The sequence below is a fragment of the Notamacropus eugenii genome, chromosome 4 (assembly GCF_028372415.1).
Source record: "Notamacropus eugenii isolate mMacEug1 chromosome 4, mMacEug1.pri_v2, whole genome shotgun sequence".
NCBI lineage: Eukaryota > Metazoa > Chordata > Mammalia > Diprotodontia > Macropodidae > Notamacropus > Notamacropus eugenii.
Window position 1 is genome coordinate 193,950,753 of NC_092875.1, and position 18,962 is coordinate 193,969,714.

The 18,962-nt window shown below is 35.5% G+C and overlaps 1 protein-coding gene across 2 annotated transcripts in view; it reads left to right on the forward strand.

Moving 5' to 3' along the window:
- CDKAL1 (CDKAL1 threonylcarbamoyladenosine tRNA methylthiotransferase) overlaps positions 1-18,962 on the forward strand; it is a 637,247-nt gene that overhangs the window by 339,588 nt on the left and 278,697 nt on the right. The window lies entirely within an intron of this gene.

The following is an 18,962-nucleotide window of genomic DNA, read 5'->3' on the forward strand; positions in this document are numbered from 1 at the left end:
TGCCAGTCATTCGAACTCATTGCATGATTAATCATGACTGACTTGAGATCCAAGCTAAATGTTGCCTCCTCCATTAACATGTAATCTCCTGGAGTGCAAGGACTGTTTTTTGAATGTGCTTAATTTTTATCTACAGTGAGTTATTCATCTAGAAAAATTATCTTGATTTGACTTCTAAAATCAGAAGAACTATGGTAATAATTCAATAAATAGCTATTGAATTTAACATAATTCATCACAAAACTACAGAGGACTTTTAAACATAAAAAAATTCAACTTAGTTGAAAATTTCATCACAAAACTACAGAGGACTTTTAAACATAAAATATTCAACTTAGTTGAAAATTTCATCTCTTAGATCATAATTTTTCATTTGTTAAATCCCAAGTATCACCACTGCTTTGCTTGATTTGTATATTATTAGACTAGAATTTACAGATCTGCCTTTAAGGAATTAATAATCAAACATTTTCCTAAATTCGAGGAATTGAGGAAAGAATTAACATCAGAGGTCTTCAACATTTTAGTGAAGAGGGAAAAACTTTTAAGTTCTTTGAATCTTTGAAATTACCTCAAAAAAGCATGAATCCAATGTTAGTAATGTGACTGCCTCCAGGAGCAGGGGACTAAATGACTACTTTCTAGTTCCCCCACTCCTCCCTTACTAGAAGTACTCTTGAAATATAGGGAATCAGAAGTGGTGGCAGTCCTGAGAAGTGACAAGTTTTCATCCATTTGGGGTTCTCAGGTTTTTACAGTTAGTTAACGAATGGATACTTGAATGGACAAAAATAATTTGTATTTTGTAGTCATTAGAAGAAAAACAAAATTAATTTGGGATCTACCAGTATATTTATACCACTTGCCAAGAAGAAGGTTAATAACTTGTGTAGCCAGTCCTGTTTGAAATATAATTAAATTAATATTCAGAGGATCTGTTATTTTGTTAGCATTGGGAACTCCAAGTATGAGAACTCAGAACTCCTTTCACCACTACAACTTGGAATCCATGTGTGAGTTAGTAGTAGAAAAGTCACAGAAACTTTCCTAAGACACTATTTTGTCATTTGCTCAGTGTCACATATTTAATAAATAGCAGCATGAGGACTTGACCTAAGCTTTTTCTATTTCTAAGTCCAGCATTGTCTACACTATATGAATATATTGTGTACCACTCTACATGAGACAGCTGGGTAGAACACAGACTGCTCCATTTGGAATCCAGAGTACCTGAGTAATAGCTATGTGACCCTGAGCTAATTACTTAACTTCTTTCAGCCTCAGTTTCCACATCTGTAAAAAAATGTGTATCCCAACTTTCAGAAATTTAATTTTTTAGGAATATTACTTAAATATTTAGTCAAATGTATTTTATGCATTTTGTTTTGGAAAAATAATTATGTCAGTTCTCATCTAACTCTAAAATTCTGTGATTCTGTAAGTATAATTGTTTCCTTAATGCTTATTAGTATATTTCAAATTTAGTTTTATAAATATTTGTTAGATTCATTGGAAATTAGTATGAAATATAGAAAATAGAAGTAGTACTCTCACAAGGACATTATAAAAATACATATTTTTATTTTGATGTGACAAATCTTGCTAGATGTGTCTTGCAACTGAATACATTATCTTTTGAAATTCAAGTTGGTACTTTGGAAATACTAAATAATACTTCACTATAAAATAAATGCAAGGTTTAAAGTTGAATTTAATATAATTTAAGAGAAGCATGAACCCTCTCAAAAACATGTTCTTTTAGTAGAATTCCAGATACAGGGTTCAATAAAAATTAAAAGGTGTGATAGCTGCAGGTTACCTGACCCTTTAGATGTATATATGAGCAGGGAAAAAAAAAAGTATCCATAAATCTGCAATGCAAAAAGCACACTCTCCTTTTGAAGAATTAATTTTAAATCAAGTGAAGAGCATTCATGAAAGTAGTCCTTTGTTTCTACTTTGAGTTGAATATGTTGTTGCAATAGTGTAACTTACTAAAAAAAGGAAATACTTAACATTTGATACCCTGATGACCGCTTGTCACTGGGACAAGTGTGGGTGTTTTAGGGATATATTTGAACTGAAGAAGGCCACTTTGCTGTAGTGGAAAATTGAACTTGGAGACAGAGGACCTGGGTTCAAATTCTGGTCTAGTTCTTTGTCGATGTTGGTCAAGGGTTTAGGATCAGAGTTCCATAGGGTTACCTCTTCACCTGAGACTGGAGTGAGGGATTGTATAGTGGGGAAAGATGTCAGGATGACATGAAATAGGAGGGAAAAAATAACCTGTCAGCAGAGAGAGAGAAAGAGCGCTAGTGGGATACTACATCAGTTGGGGATAAAAAGAATGTTTGCATTAGTGCCATGCCAAGTTGGGATTAAATAACGTTAATAATAATAACTACCTATATTTATATAGTATCTGCTGTGTTTGAGGGGGTATGGGGGATGTTCAAGGAGGACTGGCACCTCTGGGTTGAGGGCTTGCTGAGCCCTTTTCAGTGCTGCTCTTCTACCTTGCACTCAACCCTTACCAGTGGCTTCGGAAAACTGTAGGATTCACAGTAACCACACCCTAATAAATCATCTTGGCACACAGGTTAAATCAGGTTGAGGGTACCCGGTAGGCCTCAGACCCATTGGTGATTTTAAGGGGGTGTGTACCCCAAGTATGTGAAGGCTTCATCCCTGCTAGAATGGACAGGTGAGAACAATTTGTTCCAGCAGCCATGAAGGTGTCTGAAGCAAGCACTATGGAAACCTTGTAGAGCTTCGGTCAGACTTCAGAGATGCCGAGGTCATCCACTGTGACCCGGGCCATCACCAGTTGTCCTGACTTCTGTCTTGCCACTGGACTTTGATGACTCTGGAAGACAGAAAGTGAGGATGACTATTTTATGCAATTCTGTCTCACTTAAATCTAATTCACACGTGAATCAAGATGTCACTCTGTGGTGTCATTGGTCCCCTTCACAAAAGAAGGATGCACAACAACTACGTGCCAGACACTGTGCTACACACTGTTGCAAATATTATCTCATTTGATCCTCACAAAAGTTCTGGGAAGTAGGTGGTATTATTATCTCCATTTTATTGATAAGGAAACTGAGGCCAACAGAGGCCAAGTGACTTGCCCAAGAACATGCAGCTAATAAGTGTCTGAACCTGAATTTGCACTCAGGTTTTACACATAGCATTACAACATTTTATAGAATGGAAGTGGAATACTATGGCTGATGGCAATGATTGTGATTAACTCATTGCATGTTAGTAAGTGTGTCCATGCATTCAAATTTTTCATTTTTCACCTTTTTGTAGATAAAAAAAATGCTGAGGCAATTTTATTGATATTAACAGTGATATTGATATTGCTATCAATTATTCTCCAGAATTCTCTGCTGTGTGTTTACAATTTAACTTAGAATTAACTACATCCCAGTTTAGGTCAACTTCAGGTTTTCCCATATGGATGGGAAAAGCTTTCAACCCTGTAATCCTTTTTCCCTCCAACTCTTACAAAACCTTTGGCTTTTTAATAGTTGAAACAGTAGGGTGCATATACATTCTTATTATGGTTCTATATCAGAGCTAATTTTCATAGTCACACTTTTAACGATCTGTCTTTATAGGAAGCATGTTCCTTTCCATTTGCAAGTTGAAAAGATGTGGATTCACTACCCAAGAGTAATCTACTCTGCTACCATCAGAAGTTCATTTGATAGATAAACGGTTCTTGAAAAAGAGTGCCTTCAATAGAAAGTCATTTCTAAATGTATTATTGCCAAATATTAATCTTGCCATTGTTTACAGACATATAATTGGTGAAGATATTTGGTGAGAGCACAATACCACTGATCTTTACAGGTTAACCCTTTTTATGGCCCATGTCAGGTTTTGTTGATAGTTTGCCCTCATTTCCCTGACCAACTACCTTAAAAATGTCCATCACAATGTCAGTGCAAATCTACTAATGTCTTGGAAAGATCAATCTAAAAAATTCTTTATTGAAGGCTATAACATTGTTAAATGAAAATTAACAAAGAAAATTTTCCTTTTATCATTCCTTTTATTTCATTTGACCAAAAATAAAAGGACCTTTTAATTTAATAAACTAGAGCGTAAATAGTCCCATTGTAATGGGACTCTATTTGGAGTAAATAAATGATAGAAGTATTCACCAGTAATGTATGTGAACTGCTACTCTTTTGGGCATTAATCATACGTTTGGTGTGATTTTTAAAAGGCTGTATCCGTTAGTTTCCTTCCTCTCAACCCTTTTAGTTTTATTCATGTTTTAAAATATTCTTCCATACCTTATAAGGTCCATGGTTTCTTCACTGGATATTCATTTCCCCAATGTTTTCATGGACTCTTTAACAGCTTACTATGAACAAAACAATTCATTACCTTAGTGGACAACCTTCTAGTGATCAGTCTTTCCAAAATTTCCTATGTTAATTGTCAGATGCAAGAGACAGAGTATATTAATGGGACTTTAAAGCGTGGTTAACACTTCCCCAATCTACTTTACTGGGAAGTGATATCTGGGAATTCCCAAGTATTTCAATAATTTTTTACGTCTCTCATGTACTCTCAACAATGACAATCAAATCAGTAAATATTTGTTAAGCACCTACTATGTATCAGGCATTGTCAGTTTATCTTTTTCCTCCTTTTGTCAAGGAAGCATTCATCTTTCAGTGGCAGCTTTAGAAGGGATCCCGTGCTTCCATGTGCAGGTTGTTTTAAAGGATATTTTCTAAACCTGCTCTGGTGCAAATTACAGTTTTAAAAATGTACCTTAAAACTGGCATTATTTACTAGTGCTTTAATGTGGTCTTTCTGTTTAGCTTTGATTTCTGGATGCCAGTAAATCTCTTAACTTACTCATCCAGAGTCTTCTTTTTGATATTTGTTTCATGTATCTTACCCAGAAGAGGCCAAAGAATTTGTACCTATCACCTTCTTTCAGGAAATAAAAAACTTAAAACATTGTCTTCTTCTTTCCCAGGTGTATGCACATTATTTAATCCAAACAAAAATTTATTATTATTAATGAAAGATTTCCAAAAGACAAAGTAGCTGTTCAATTTTTGTTTTCCCATGGGAGCCCTTTTTATTGATGTGTCTTGCATTTAGAGTGTTTTGGTTCTGTTTTCTCTCTAACCTGGAATCCATAGTTAGTTCTATTTAGAAAAGATGACACTAGTTTAAGACTATAAAGAATCATAATATGCTTGAACTATCTCACTGAAAAGCATGTTTTTTTTTAATCATTTGACATTAATATGTGGGTTGTTTGTTTTAAATGTGGAAATCCATTTTCCACATTTACATCAAATATACTAGCATTCTTAGTGTATTCAAATCTATTTTTACATTTATGCCCATATGCATATGTATTATATATAAATTTATACATACACATATACATACACATACACGTGCATTACATGAACAGTCCATGAACATGAGGCAGAGAGAATGTTTTTCTTTATATCTCTAGCACTTAGCACCGTGCATGTCACACAGTGCTTAAAAAATGCAGCTCATTGAGTGGAAGGCTTTGGAATAGTAGAAGTAGTTTACATGTTATGGTGCTTTCTGGTATAATTATCTCGTCAATTATAATTTGCGCTCTTTACCCCTGATAATTCTTGGCCCATTCCTGTTTGCTCTTCAGCCAACATATTGTTTTCAAGTAAATATTTGTAGATCTGTTTTGAGATACAAGCTGTGAATTTTTTGTACAAGTCACATAAATTCATAATTGGCTGGTATTTGCAAAGATCACTAGTATTCTCATCTTATTGCAGTAAATATGTAATATGTTCTTTGAAGACAGAAAAGAATTATTGGGAGAAGGTATGGTGATGCAAAAAAATCCTCAAAGACTTCAATAAAAATTTATTAAAAACAAACAGTAATACCTCAACTAAATTTATACACACATACCCCCCGGGCCCAAAAAAGGATAAAAAGACTTATATATACAAAAATATTTATAGCTTCTCTTTTTTCTTTTGTAACTGAAAATTTGAAACTATGGGACTGACCATTAAGTGATGGCTGAGCAAATTGTAGTATATAAAATGCAATGGAATGTTACAGTGCCATAAAAATGATGGAAAGGACTGCTTTAGGGCAGACTAGAAAGATTTGTCTTAACAGATGCATAGTAAAGTTGGTAAAATTTGAATAACTTGCACAAAACCAATAATATTGTAAAAACCAACAAATATGAATGCTGTTAGAGGCCTCATCATTACAGTGACAACCATTATTCTATGGGATCCATGATAAAGCATACTGCCCCTTCCCAACAGAGAGGTGTTGGATTCGGTATATAAAAGGAGGTGTAACTTTTCAAAACCTTGGTAAACTAAAGCTTTATTTTACTTGACTATGCATATTTATTACAAGGGCTTTCTTTTTTATTCATTTTTTTCCTTTGGGAGAGATAGAATGGAAAGAAAATAGGTTTTTTGTAATGAAAAAGTTAGTTTAAAAACATTTAAATATGTGTGCCATAAAACACATTTCTTACAGTTTAAAGGAAAATGATTTGATTTTGGAGAAAATCTTTCTTGTTCTGAAAATGTTCAAGGAAATGTAATCATACAAACTACTTACTATAAAAAAGTGGCTCTAAAAATACATTATACCAAATTTTTTTATCTCCTCTGCATCCCTCTAAAAAATTCTGTGTTAGGGAATATCTCTTTGGGAAAGGGGAGATTTATAGAGCAGGGAAATCTAGGTAATATAAAAATAAAACATCAAAATATATATATTTTTAAAGGTGGAATCAGAGGAAGTTGTTAAAGTACTCTGCTAATTATTTATGAGCTGTTGTGAAGCTTTTGAGACAATAATTATGGTTCTTAACTGGTGCCACTTCTATCCAGTTCTTCAGAGAAGCCTAGTTTCAGTTACCTCCTTGGAAGTGATTTTTTTCATTCATTATATTGAGAATATGAAGGTTTTCAGTTTTTCATTTGATCCAATTTATATTTTCATTGAGTTGGACTTTTGGGGATTACATAGTGATGATCTTCATTTTTTTCCATACCTTCCTCTCATTCTTCTCTAGTTTTTTTTTCCCGTTTCTCAAAGCCTCTGTAATAAAGTTATAGATTGATGTAAAATTATTTTATTATTTGCTCTGCTTTCAGTCCTTTTCAATTACTTTGACTTTTTAGTTTTTTCTTTCAATTTTCGATTAAAAGAAGAATATAGAATTTTTTATATATTTTCCAAATTCTCTGTAGCATGTCTTTTTTTTTTGTTTACTTTAACTGAATAGTATGGTATTCCAATTTTGTATTGTTTATATCATTTGGCATTAATGTAATTTCCCAGTGTCTTTGCACAGATTTTCAATAAATGAAGCATTCAAGTAGCTCTTGCTAATGTGTTTTTTGACACCTGTTCTTAGAGTCATTCCTGAATAGCTCCACATTTTCTTCTGTGATTCTTGTTATGACAGGGTTTTTGTTGTTCAGTCATGTCTAACTCTTTGTGACCCGCATTTAGGGTTTTCATGGTAAGGGTACTGAAGTGGTAGTGTGCTGTTTCCTTCTTGAGTTCATTTTATAGATGAAGAAACTGAGGCAAACAGGGCTAAATGACTTGCATAGGTTCACAGAGCTAGTGAGTGACTGAGGCCAGTCTTCCTGTCTTCAGACCAGCACTCTATCCACTATACCACCTACCTGTCCCTGTTATGGCAATAGATACCACATATACTGCTCTCTATAGTTCCTGAAATTTCTTTTTAAATTTCTGTCATTATTGTGAATGAATGTGTTTGTTCATGGTGATTATTGTTGTTATTATTAATGATGTCTGTTCAGAACACAATAAAATGGTGAATCTATTATTAATTTTTCACATTTTGTATCCAGTTCAAAAAACACTATTAAAAAACAAATTTCACTACTATCATCCTAAATAAATACTTTGCCTCCTCTAAACAACATTTAGGTTTCTCTTCTCCCATTAGAATGTCAGCTCCTTTGGGACAGAGTGAGTTTTTATTTTTATTTGTATTTGTCTTCTCAACGCTTAAGTACAATTCATAGTAGGTGTCAGTCTGGTTTAGTCAGTTGCTTGTTCACCCTTTGTGACCCCCTGGCCAGGCCTTTCTATCCTCCATTCTTTCACAAAGTCTGTTCAAACATGGCACATGGTAAATGGTTAATAAATTCTCATTGACTTGACTTTTGATGGCATGTAATTATGAAATCTCTGATAAATCTTTTATTTTACTCTCTGCTCGTTATGAATTTGCCTTACTCATTTATGTTGGTAATTTAAATTTTCTCTCTGCTAGAAATTAAGATAGCCAATGGTTTATCAATTATTTTAGTCTTTTTAAAAGCAGGTCTAGTTAATCTTACCTATAGTCTTTATGTAACAAATTGTATTTATTTCTCCTCTGACTTTTTGCATTTCTTCTTTTGTGCTTTTGGTAAGATTCACTTTTTAATTTTCCAGGTGTTTTTTAATGTTCTCTAGTTTATAATTACATATTTTCAAGGACAGATTTTTTCCTCTGGGGACTGCTTTAGCTGCATCACTCACAAGTTTAAAAAAAAAAATATTGCCTCAGTGTTGTCATTTACCTTTATTGTAGCTATCAGTTATTTTCTATAATTTGTATTATACCCACTCATCTAACCCTAACCCTTTGTCTATATCTATTGAATGTGTCCTGTGCTTTTTTTTACTTTTACTGAATCATGATTAGTTAAAAAAATGTGTTTACTCTTTAATGCTTTACATATTTACTTTGTGTGTGTGTGTGTGTAGTTCTCTAATATATGATCATTTTTGTAAAGCTGCTATGAAATACTGAAAAGTATGTGTGTTCTTTAATATTTCCATTTGTATGATGCCATAAGTATTTTATGGCTAAAATTCCCAACTATTTCTTCATCCTTCTTTGTGGTTTACCTTTTGTTTTTTATTATTTTTAGATTTATATACCCTTGAAAATGAAATATGTAGGGCTTCTTCGATTACTGTGTGTCCGTTTATGTCTCTTTTCAATTAAATGAGCTGCTCTTTTATAGTTTTGTCTGGCAGTGGATGATTAGTGATTTTTATCACTTTATTTCAAATTGCAAAAATATTTTTTCCCCTTACAATAGAATTGAAGTTGAAAGTTTAGCTGGAGTTTAATGGAAGTGACAAATAATTTATATTGAAATTATTATTTGATGGATGATTTGTTATTTCTATTTCTCTTAGTTATTTATATCTTGAATAGTTCCTACTTTTTGTGCTCAGTAGCTGAAACTTGTTTACATTTATCACTATTCATCTACTACATCTGAATTGCAATCAGCTTCTAAAGGAGTAAATAAACAGTCTATTACAGGGATCATATAATATCATTATCATAGAACTGGATGAAACCCTAGGGATTATTTGTTCTAAAGCACTCATTTGTCATCTGAGGGACCCTCCAGGTGATTAGCTTACTTGCCTCAAGATCACACACACACACACACACACACACACGCACGCACGCACGCACACACACACAAAATTAGTTTACCTTGAATTTCTATTTCAAATTATCTTTGAATTTGTTCTATTTCAATAACTTTTCCTTTTTGCTCCTAGTTAAAATGTATGTTATTAAAATGTTTTTGAGTTTATTCTCATCTTCTTTGAGAAATAGGAACAAACAACCACCACCATCTGTGTTTATTCTCTAGAATAAAAGAACATTCTTTAGTTACTTTTATGCAGGTTCATGCACCAGAATTTAATAAAATAACTTCACTTCAGCAAGCATTTCAAATATAGACTGCAAGACTCGTATTCAACTCAATGGATATTTGTTCTTTAGAGAAGACTAGTAATGGTACAGTTGATATTTTAGTCTTTCTAAATCAATTTTTGCTCTTTTGTCTTTAATCTTTGCTTAGACATGTTGAATTTGAGATGCCCTTGGGACAGCCAGTTAGAGATATCTACTGTTAGACAATTGGTGATATAGACTTGTATTCAAGACAGAGACTGGTGTTAGATATAGAAGACCTGGGAATTCTCTACACAGTAGTGATCATTGAACCCATGGAAACTGATGAGATCACTGAGAGGAAGGGTCTCATTTTCTCCCTTTTATAGATGAGCATACAGAGATTCAGGTAGGTTGGAAGTCTTGGCCTATTGTCACATGAGCTCATGTCGATGCTGAAGGCAGGATATGAGCAGAAGTCAGGCACTTTTTAAGGTGGATATGTTGAACAGACCAGTGTAATTGGAATGCAGAGTGTGTAATATGAAATGTGATTGGAAAGCAAATTAGGTTGGAATCTGCTGGGGAAGGTCTGGTTTTGGAGTATATGATCTGTATTCAAATCCTAACTCTCCACTTGCTACCTTTGTGACCTTTGGCAAGAGATTTTACCTCTTGATACTACAGTTTTCTCACTTATAAAATAAGAGTGTTGGACTAAGTGACCTCTAAGATCCTTTTTAACTCTTTTTCTATGATTCTATAAATGCCAGGCTGAGGGGTTTGTTTTCTCTGAGAGGTACTATGGAATCCAGTATTTTTTTGTGGAGGGAGTTTCAGATCTGAATTTTAGGAATATCATTTTGACAGCTGTGAAGAATGTTAAAAAGGTGAAAGTCTGGAAGCAGTGAGACTAATTAGGAAGATATTGATTAGTATAGGTAAGGGTTGTTGAAAACTTCCATTCTCCATAGAATGGAGAAAAAGGGATGGTTTTGAAAAATGTGGTGGGAGAATTAATAACACAAACTGATTGTATTAGAGGGGAGTGATGGAGGAGAATGGCCACACGGTTGGAAATGTGGGTGAATATTCTCAAATCTATTTATTCAGCCCTAACCTGCTGATATCGAGTCTCATATCTACAACTGCTTGCTAGTTGACTGTCTCAAACTAGATGTCCTGTAGACATTTGAAACTGGACTCGTTATCTTTTCCCCTAAATCTTCCCTTCCGTACTTTCCTGTTATTGTCAAGGCCACCACTCTCAGTCCCCAGGCTCACAAGCTAGGTGTCAGGCTTGACTCCCCATTTATCTCTTTCTTGTCTCCCGTATTCAGTCTGTTGCCAAGGCCTGTTGATTTCACCTTTGCAATATCTCTCCAGTATACCTCCTTCTCTGTTCTGATATTGCCACCATCCTAATGCAAACCCTTATCTCCTCATGCCTCTGCTGTTTCAATAGCCTGCTGATTGCACTGCCTGCCACAGATCTCTCCCCAATCCAGTTCATCCTCCACTCAGCTGCCAAAGTGATTTTCCTTAAGCTCAGATCTGCCCATTTCACACGCTCCCACACACAGTAAACTCTGATTCCCTGTTATGTCCAGGATCAAATATAAAATCCTTCCGTGTTAACAGCCAAGCCCTTCTCTAGTGTCCTTACATAGTATTCCTTGCCACTTACTCTTAGATCAAGTGACACTGGCCACCTTGCTGTTCTTTAAATAGAGTACTCCATCTCCCAACTCCAGGCTTTTTCCCTGGCTGTCTCCCATGCCTGGACTGCCCTCGCTTTTCTCTATTTTCTGGCTTACCTGATTTCCTTCTTGTCCCAGCTATGTTATCACCTTATACAGAGATTCTCCCAAACTGTCTTAATTCTAGTTTATTTATTTATTATCCATTCATTCATTCATTTGTATTATTTATTATTTAATTCTGCCTTTTAACCGATGGTTATTTCTTCTTTATCCTGCATGTAGCTTGTTTGTTTGTACATAGTGGTTTGCATATCATCTCCTGCATTAGATTGTGATCCCCTTGAAGTTAAAGACTCCCTTTTGTCTTTCTTTGTATGCTCAACAATTAGCATGGTGCCATTTACTTAGTAGGTGCTTAATAGATACTTGTCCACTAAGTCACTGAGGAGATGAATAGTCATACCCTCAGCAGAAATAAGGAAGTTTGGAGGAAGACTGAGCTGAGGGAAAATGACTACCATTTTCATTGATGTTAATTTTGAGGGGCCTCTAACATCTTAGTGAAAGTGACTTACTGGCAGTTATGAAAGACTGGAGTTCAGGATATTAGTACCAGATATTTAGATTCTGTTGTGGGCTGCATAAAACTGATGGCTGAACCCCAGGGACTGGATAATGCTAACAAGAGAGAGTGGGGGGAGAGAGAGAGAAGAGAGGGAGAGGGAAAGAGGAAAAGGTGCCAGGACAAAGCCTTTGGGGATGCTTATACCTAGTGGATGGGAAGAGGCCAGTGACCCAGAAGAGTGACCAGATGAGTATGAAGAGAAGCAAGACAAAGTAGTGTGGTGGAAGTCAAGGAGGAGCAGGTGGTAGGCACTCTCAAATGCACCAGATGGATCAGGTAGATTAACAATTGAGAAATGGTTTTTGGATTAAGCAACTAAGGTACAGATAACTAAGCCTACTTGTAAGATTGCTACCAGTTCCTAATGGTGGCTAAGGTAACTAAGGTACCATTCAATCACTAAATATATATTAATTAAACACCTGCTGTATGCCTTTCGTTGTACTAAGAACTGTTGACACAAGAAGGGTAAAAGAGAGTCCCTGCCTTCAGGACCTCATGATCTAATTGGGAAAGACAAGCAAAAAGAAGCTTAAAGCTTGTGGTGGGGGGATGGGGAGTACCTGGATACAGGGAAAGTCAGTAGTACAGTGAGGTAGGAAATGAGCAGATGGCTACCCTGGGAACCTTCCATAAATGAAAGATCTTAGAAGAACTCTCTACTGTCCATTCTCCATCCACTATAATCAGAAGGAAGGCAAGATCCCATAGACAAAGGAGTTGTATCAGGTTAGATGTGATACTGATACAATATTCCTGAAAAGTCCAAGAATGCAGCTGGATTGGAAATTTGTAACCTTGAGAATAGTTTTAGTTGAGTTGATATTAGAAGCCAGCTTGCAAATGTTTGAGAAATGACAGGAATTGAAGAAATGGAAGCACTAAGTTTAAATGATCCTTTCTAATGGTTCTGGTATGAACTAGCTGAGAAAAAAGGGACAATAGCTTCAAGTAAAGATTTTTTAAAGCATGGGAAAGACCTGAGTATATTTAATAATAATTAACATTTATATAATGCTTACTATGTCCCAGGCACTGTGCTAAGGGCTTCATGAATTTTATCTCATTTGATCCTCACAATCCCCCTGGGAGGTAGGTGCTATTATTATCCCCATTTTGCAGATGTCTCATTGATAATAAATAAGTATTTTAAGTAGAAGAGAGAAGGAGAATGGGTAAGTTTTGTTTTAAAGGTAGCATTAATTCTAAAATACTTTTTAAAACCTGTGTAGATGTTTTATTGTGCTACAGAAATGTTGCTTTTTAAAAATTTTTATTGACAGAATGCATTACAGTTTACCCTGAATGGAGTTAGATCTATGTACTAATTCTTTTTATCCTGAATCTTTAAAAGCCAATTCTCACCTGGCGATCCCATGAATACTTAATTTCACATGAGAAAATAAGTAACTTTCCCTGTCACCTGTCAAAATTAGTTTATTTCAAACTTCACAAAACGCCATCTGTGAGCCTGCTTTTCTTCATTAATTCAAGAAATCATTGATACTTAAACCATTTAGAAGAGACCTGTTTGTCTGCTAGACCTTTGTAGGCCTAGAAATATGGGTACTGTTTGGAATTTAACATGGGCATCTTTTGGTCTTTCCTATTAGTTTTTCCTGCCATTTTAGTCCTGTTTTCTTTGCTTTGATTGCAAACTGTTCTCTTACAAGGGACTTCCAGAAACATCATCATACCTAGAGCTTACAATAGTGAAAATGCTCATGGGTTAGTCTCAAGTGAGCATGGAAGTTTAAAGCAATTAACATAGTTTCTTGGTTTTATACATAGAGAACTGGCTGTAAAGCGAGGAAAACCTAGTTTCAAGACCCTCCTCTGACATATACTGGCTGTGTGATTCTGGCCAAAGCATTTCACCTCTTCTTATATTGTCATCCTCAGTCCTCTATAAAAGAAAGGAGTATCGTTAAAGATTTTTTTAATGCACAGAAGATATCAGAAAACCAGAAAGAATCACATAGAAGCTATGAAGATTTTAAAAATCCCTGTTGATTTTATTATACTTTATAAACATGATGGAGACTTATTGTTACAGTTTTATTTTTCTGTTCTGTAACTATTAAGGTGCTCACTTTTAGTTGTTTATTGTTATCAAGGAAAACAAAATTAAATACAGCCCTTATCCCCTAAACATGAAAAAGCTAGGCAATATACTTAATATTTTAACAGTTACACTTTGCTCAGAAAAATCAGAGGAAATCCAGCAGATTTTCAGAAAGCAAATTTCATTGCAGGTAATTCTTCACCTAGTTTCAATTTTTGCTTTATTTTCTCATTTGCTTATATAATGTCACTTTCCAGTTTAAGGAACATTTGGTATTTCTCCCACACTTTTCTTTTCCTACTGCAAAAATGCCCCTCATAAAATTGTTTTATGTTCAAAATTTAAATAGAAAAATTCTTAAATGTTCTGTGCCACTAAATAATGATCTTTCTTTAGTTGGAAAGTTAAGAATTATTTTTCAAGGTATTCTACTTATGTATAATCAAAGCAAAAGCACTATTGGATGGATTGTAAGGGTCTTGCCATAAATCATTTGCGGCAGCAGAGTATGCTGCAAGTGGTTCAATGGAAATCAAGCTGGGTCATTCAAAATGTTTCTGAAATTTCTTCAAATGTCCATTAGTGGAAAATAAAATAACATAATCCACACTGTTTTAAAGGACATGTGTATTTGCATAAATACCTCTTGTTTTGTGGGAATTTTGCTACATCAAAAGCATTATTTGATTAAAGAAAAGTACTAGGGTTTAGGCCTCTTCTGATGCAAGGTTTCAGGGTTGGAAATCTCAACCCCTGACTCACATATTAGAGTATAATTTAAATGCAAATTTTCTTCAATTCTTGTATAGAACACCTCAAAGAATATGCAGCTACACTTTGATCAGTTTAAGTTATAGATATTAACTGGTTCTGATTGATTTGCTGGTGTATTTTTCCTTAACAAATTATTGACTGAGATGTATTTTAATTCAGATAGATCCATATCTAATTTTGTGTTTGGTGTCAAGTCTGTTGTCAGTCATTTAAAATGCCATCTGTCCCTGTAAACCTTTAGAGGAGAAGCTCATTTCATTGATAGATTACTGATAGAAAAAGATCACAGTTAAATGAGACTTTCAGTGGACTATGACAAGCTATCTCAGCAGTAAACATTCTTTAACTGCATAAAACATATCTTAGCTTTAGGACACCAAACAAAAGGTAATGTAAACACCATGAAATGAATATTAGAACCAAGAGTTAGCCACTGATTTCATTTATTACAAGTGCTTTCATTGTTAATCAAATGAGTTGACTTTGGTCAATATTTATATTCTAATAAGTAATTAAAGCCACAGTCTTTAGAGTTCTCAAACACCCCTTATTTAGTCTGTGTGTATAAAACCCTTTGTTATCTTTGACCAAAGAAGAATTTTCATAATCACTGTGCTTCACTTTATCATCTGAATTATCTCTAGTAAAACTGGTCCCTTCATTAATATTTTTTAGGCAAAAACCCAAAGATATTTTATGTTATTTTTTTCAAAACTTGGTTCTTTCTTTCCCTTCCTCTGAAAGAAGAAAATGCATTGAGCACATGTTTGATTCATCCTCTTCTCCACAGTTCCTACTCTTATACAAGGTTCTTCAAATTCCTTATTAGTATTCCTTCAAGTTCCCTAGTCTCCCAGTTCCTAAGGCTCCTTAAATATTATGAAGTACTTCACTTTACTTCAAACACATCCAGGGATGGTCACACTTTGGATCTCATTGTTACCCACAAGTGTTGCTCTTCCCTGATCTTTCCCTTAGCCTTACCTCTTTTAAACCTATTCATTAGGACTTCCAATCCCTCCATCCCTCAGTATTTTCTCAGGCTGTTTCATAGGTTCTCACTTCACTTTTGAATACCTTTTCACCTTGTCTTGTCACCACTCATCCTTTGCCAAACTTGGATTCCTCCCACCATTTGTTTCCTTTTCGCCTATTCACTTGCAGCTGAACAGAGCTGAATTTTGTCACACAGCTCTGTTTCCTGTAAATTCATGGTATCTGACTTCAACTGGATCCTCATTGCCCCAAGGCAATCCTTTTATTCCTTTCTAGTTGATTCCCTATCTCACTGCCCACAGAAGTTATTCTGGACTTCTCTCCTGGAGCTTATCCCTTATCCTCACAAGTAAAGATCTTGCTCTTGCCAAAGGCAACTCTTTTTTTGTGTATCCTTGATCCTATTTCCTCCTTTTTTTTTTTTCTTCTGCAGGTTATAACAATTATCATCAACCCCTCTCCATTATCCAACCTCTCCTTACCTACTGCTTTTCCCCCTTCAAATAGGACTCTAAGTGTGCCCAAGTCTCCCTTTTCCTTAAAAATGCCATCATTAGACTGTACTAACACTTCGAGATAACATTTTGACTCTCTCCTCCTTTTCCCTGCTAGATTCTAGAAAAAAGTCATCTACACTTATTGCACCCATTTCTTCTCTTAGTCCTAAACCACCTAGCTTCCAACATCATCAGTCATTTAAAAAAACAAAAACAAAAACCTTGACCTCTCTACTGCATTTGATTTGACATTTTTGACCACCCTGTCTCCCTGCATACTCTCCTTTCTGGGTTTTTATGACAATGTTCTCTCCTGGTTCTCTTTCTATCTGTCCTTAGTCTTTGCTAATTCATCAGCCTCTTTACTAAGACTGTCCTGGGCCATCTTTTGTCTCTATACTATCCCTCTTGGTGACCTCAGTGGTTTTAGTGATCGTTTCTAAGCTCATGTTTCTCAGGTTTTTATATCTAGCCCCAGTCTTTCTCTTTAGTTTCAGTTGCCTATCAGACATTTTAAACTGGATGTCCCAGAAACATCTCAAACTTGACATGTCCAAAATAGAACCCATTAGCTTTGCTCTCAATCCCATCCTTCTTCCAGTCTTCTCTGTAGTTCTGCCAAAGGCACCACCATTCTTCAATTGTCCTAGATTAACAAACTCAGTGTTATCCTCATCTTTTTACTATTCCTTAGTCTACTTTTTCAGTCAGTTGCTGCATCTTACCATTCCAACTACCACAACATATCTGAATTCCAAGCCTTCTTCCCTGTTACGTCAGCCCCCACCTTAGTTACAGTTCTCATCACCTTGATATTACAAAGGTTTCCTAAATTATCTTCATTCTTCATCTCTCTCTGTTCCAGTGCATTCTTCATACTGCTGTCAAAATGTTTTTCCATAAACATGTATTTGATCATGTTACTCCTTCAGCCAACTCCAGTGTCTCATTATTACCTTTAACATATAAACTGTTTAGCTTCACAAACTGATTTCCAGCCTCATGGTATATTACTTCCTCCCCCAAACACCCCATCTCCACTCTGCCATCTAGTCAAATGGCTTTCTCTCCTTTCCTCACACAATTCTCTACTTTCCATCTCTGTGTCTTTGCACTCACTATTCCCAGTGCCAGTAATGTATTTCTTTTCTGCACTTCATGAAATCCCTCTCTGCCTTTAAGACATTATTAACAAACACCACCTTAGCAATAAAGCCTTTCCTGTTTTTGTATCCCCAGGGACAAGCAGAGTTCCTGGCACATAGTAGGCATTTAATAAAATGATTTAATAATTTTATTGATTTCTTGATTGAATTTACAATAAGATTATAATAAATGTTTATGTTGAGACATTTCTGATCTTCAGTTTTCTAATTTTTAAACTGAAGGAACTGGACTAGAAGGACCTCTACTGGTCAGTCTAACAACATTCTGAGAGTCTCAAAATTCCAGAAGTTAATCTAAAGAATAGGCATGGAGATTGTCATGTGGCATTCATATTTTTGGTGTCCTAGGTAAGGGATCAAGGGGAAAAAAAAAATCTGACTCAGCAAGCAGAATCTGAGCTATTTCCCATAGTTGGATATTGAGCATTGGAACAAAATCCATGGTAACTGATAGCTGAGGCAATATAAGGATGAACCAGCAGTGGTAGCAAATAACATATATTGAAGGTCTACCTTCAAGAAAATGAAACCAAATTTAGCTTCCCTCTCTAAACTGTTAATAGCTTCTTTGGCTTCAACCCCGCAAGGTGTTGCAGTACTCTTGCTCAGATGACAGTTTCTGGTGCTGTGTGTCTAATCAGTCACCTAGGTTTTGACTTCCTTAGGTATGTGAGTACTAGGAATGTTGCAAACGTGGTAAATATAGACCCTTGCGGTTTCCCTAGCATGGTGCAGGTGAGAGAATACCTCCTGGGTTCTGCAAGCTCAGTATGAGTCAGCAATGTGGTCTAGCAGCCCAGAAAGTTACAAGCTGCTTTAAGACAGACATAACTTCAAGGAGTAGGGAGGTAATAATCTCACTATTCTGCATTAGCCAAATCTCATCTCCAATACTATGTTCATTTCTGGCCATCACAGTTTAAGAACAATAACAAGCCAGTGGCTGTCCAGAATAGGGCTAACGTTATAGTGAAGGGCCTTGAGTTCATGTCCTGAGTATTGATTGAAGGAATTAGAGGTGTTTGGTTATAAGGCATTAGAGAAGAATCTGAGAGGATATAGTAAACTATGAGTACTTGAAGGTTAGTAATATGTAGGAGAGATTAGATTTGTTCTTTTTGGTCCCAGGAGGCTGAAGTAGGATCAAGGCAGTTGCACAGAAGCTAATTTACCCTAGATATAATCAGTTTTCTGCAGAGGAGTCATCCATTCCCCCCTTCCCGGTAGATCTTTCAGCAGAGGTTGATCACCTGCTGGGTGGGTATGTTATACTGGGGTTTCTTGTCATCTAAGGATGGACTAACATGGCCAGTGAGGTCCCTTCCAACACTCAGATTCTGCATTTTGATTCAAATCCCACCTGGACACTTAACACATAACTA